The sequence below is a fragment of the Aplysia californica genome, unplaced genomic scaffold (assembly GCF_000002075.1).
Source record: "Aplysia californica isolate F4 #8 unplaced genomic scaffold, AplCal3.0 scaffold00122, whole genome shotgun sequence".
Classification (NCBI taxonomy): domain Eukaryota; kingdom Metazoa; phylum Mollusca; class Gastropoda; order Aplysiida; family Aplysiidae; genus Aplysia; species Aplysia californica.
Genome location: NW_004797392.1, coordinates 1040648 through 1044529, shown reverse-complemented (window position 1 = coordinate 1044529; position 3882 = coordinate 1040648).

Here is a 3882-nt window from a genome sequence, read left to right as displayed (position 1 = left end):
CATATATATATATATATCTATCTATCTATCTATCTATCTATCTATCTATCTATCTATCTATCTATCTATATACGGGCGCACACATAAACCCGAGGTGACACGTTGGGAATAGATCAAAAGTCATCCCTCGCAAAGGTACCAAAATGGAAGTCCCGACAAGGGATCTTTCACGTAAGACTGGTGAGGTGTATTCTTACATTCGAAAAGATAAATAAATAAATGAATAAATAAATAAATAAATAAATAAATAAATAAATAAATAAATAAATAAATAAACGAATAAATAAATAAGAAATGTTCAGGTCAGCTCGCCAAATCAGTCCTTTTGTTGGCAAATAGAAGAAAAAAAATTGGCCGTCATTTTTAAATGTAATTTCGATAGTTCAGTTTAATATTGAAAGCTTGATTTATATACATTTTTAAAAATCATATTGTGTTTAAAGCAAAGAAAATCATAGATTCTTTAAACCTCATTTCAAAATATGACTCAAATCCTGTGACTTTTGTCGTTTTTTAAAACTGAAATTGTTAGGCTATATTCGTTTAGAGAGATACGGACAAAATGACCTTCGCGCCCCTTCTCCCCCCCCCCTCCCCCAACGTATCCCCACTCCACAACTCACCTCATTTTTAAAAAAAACATAATAAAAGGAGGGAAAGCTTCCATTTGCTTTCAAAGTTTGTCTTTCTATTCTAGTGTTTACTGAACAAATTTTTCTTCCTTGCACGAATGGTATTTTCTTTTCTTTCTTTTTTTTTTTAAACCTTCCTTCTGTCTCCTCAGTGGAAATAACTATGACGCTTCTCAGGTGAAAGATAAGAGCTGTCCCTGTGAACGAGATACAAGATCGGAATAAAGAATTGAAAACAATTTTTTTAAAGGAAATTGAGAAGGGAGTTGAAAATTGAAAAGAAAGGGTGAAGAAAGAGGTCGAAGGATAATGCCACACACGATTTGTGATAATGAAGAAATCTTTACATCTGGACAAAATCGAATGAAGCCTCGTTGAACGTCAAAACAATTATTTTCAAATGTAAAATTTTAAATAATTAATTACTAGAAGGAATGGTACTTTAACAGTCATATCTATATTTCAAAGTCTCAACTTCTCCGTGCCAAAGTGGGGGGGTTGGCGGGTGCTCTATTGTTGTTTGTTAATTCTTTCGTAAAAACGATTTATCGTTCTTTTATCTCTACTTCTTTTTTTTTGTATTAGGCTACTCTCTTGTTACACCGCTAATATTCAGCTCTTATTTGACCATATTATTGTGTTACAAGTGCCGTAAAATTCCTACTGAAACTAAACTGTGTCATAGTCACTGTATCAAAGTCACACCCAAGCACACTTTGTTTCAGCCTCTATCATTCACCGAAAAATGTCCCGAGAGTTCGCTTTGATTGCTTTGTCCAAAACTTTTATTTGCCTGCCTATTCATGCGGGTAGTAATCTTGCAAAGAGACTCGAAGATTGATTCAACCTTCTGTTTTTCATAAGTCAACAAAACGTTTGAAGTATTGAATTTAAGACCCCCCCCCCCCTCCCCCCTCCTGCCCCCTTTTTTCTTTCTCCCCCCCCCCCCCCCTTTTCCTCCCACCTCAAATCCCCCTTTCCCCTCCCGGCCCCCTTTTTTTCTTCTTTCCTCCCATCTTCAATCACCCCCAACCCACCCCCCTTTCCGTCATGAGCGGTAACGTTGCGAAGGAATTGCGTCAATACAAGCTAACACCTTTTGTTTACTTTAAATGCTAAAAATTCCCCTCAGCTCCTTTGCTCTCTTGTCCGTCTGCCCTTCTTCTCCCTCGTAATTGAACCTCAGGACTGTAATATGGGCCCTTTTAATCGTTATCCAAGCACGCCCTCTCGTGATTTCTTTATTTTTATTCTTTTCAAATTTTAGAATAACAATGATTAGGCGCTTTTTGTCGCTACCTTAGAATATTACTAAGTTCTATCTGACATTTTTTGTCGTTCTGAGTTACAGTACTGTTAAGACCATGGGGTCAGAAACCAAATTAAATGCTCTAGATTATCTGCTCTATCAAAATCGTAAGATTGTTCGGAGCCGTTATCAAGATATTCAAAGAACTGTATTTGGAAAAGCTTGACACGTTATGAAACTCAACATTTTTCACGTCAAATTTCTCAGAACTAGGTACTGAGCAGACAGAACTTTGTAATTCTGGGGTAATCTTTTGTCGAACACAGTCTTGTAGTTTCTTTTTCAGTATCATTGAATTCTTTTCATCAAATTAAAAGCCCAATGAGCACACCGTTAGTTCAATTGGTATCTTGCTAGACTACGTAGAGGATGGGCCTGGTTCGAATCCCCAATGGGGTGTTATGAAACTGGGTTGCTTTGGGGAGTATTCTTTATTTTTAAGACTCTCCTCCCATTTAGCTCCGTCCTATCGGAAATAGATGTTACATTAAAATTTTGGAAATCCCGCCTCTTGAATAATCTTGCAGTGTTGATAGGCCGTTTGTTTAACCTACGGTGTAGAATGAATGTTGAAGAACTTTGATCCAACTTAATAATAATAATAATAATAATAATAATAATAATAATAATAATAATAATAATGATAATAAATGACATTTATATAACGCTCAACCCCGATTAAAGTACACAGGCTCTGAGCGCTTTGCAAAACAATAAAATGTACAACAGTAACATAAAACGTTGTGTTCTGACTCAAAGAAAATCACTCCAAATATTCATCTTATTAATTTAAAAACAGAAATGACTTCAGCTGACATTTGAATGAATCAAAAGATTTGATCTCTCTTAAAGTACTTGGCGAAGCTTTCCTGATCTTGGGGCCTTGATATTCAAATGCCCTTTCACCCATTGTTTTAAGTTTCATTGATGGTAAAAGAAATTTCTTTTTGTAAGCTGATGACCTTAAACTGCGAGTATTAACATATTTGATAAATACGATGGCGCGTTATCATTCAAGCTTTTGTGACATAGGGTGGCCACCTTGTACACAATTCTTTTCTTCAATCAACAGGCCTGCATTTGAATGAAGGAAACTAATAACACAGTGATACCGCTTTCCTTCTTGCAAGTCAGTGTTCGTTCAGTACTTTAACGACAGAATCTTGCGAACAGTCCTCACCACTCGAGAAATTCTTTTTAAAAATGTCTACTCTTCTTAAACTTAAGGCTTAAGGAATTCTCTTAGTCCAAAACGTCAGCAAGTGAAAAGAAACTATTTCACCCTTTTTTTTTCTTCTTTGAACTGTAACTAAAGACCCCAAAAGAAGGATTAATCTGTTCTGTTTCTCTATCTATCTATCTATCTATCTATCTATCTATCTATCTATCTATCTATCTATCTATCTATCTATCTATCTATCTATCTATCTATCTATCTATCTATCTATCTATCTATATGTCTTTCTGTCTGTCTGTCTGTCTGTCTGTCTGTCTGTCTGTCTGTCTGTCTGTCTGTCTGTCTGTCTGTCTGTCTATCTATCTATCTATCTATCTATCTATCTATCTATCTATCCATCCATCCGTCCGTCCGTCCGTCCGTCCGTCAGTCTGTCTGTCAAAACTGTCTGTCTATACGTGACACAATTCTGAAACAGCACCGTATTGTTTGGGTCTTTTACATTTGTTTAGTCTTCATTTAAAAAAAAAAAATTGAGTTTCTAACGTGCACTTTTCTGAGAAAAAGTGCAGCAACTCGTGCACTTTTCTGAGAAAAGGTGCAGCAACTAGAATAAAATCAAATTATATTCATCATTTGAACACTTGAACCGTAATACGGGGTGCCCACTACAGCTGGATCGGGCCGATCGCCCGACTCGATCGCCTGAAACTGAAAACAAACATGTTTGTTTTTTAAGGGGATCGAGTCGGGCGATCGGCTCG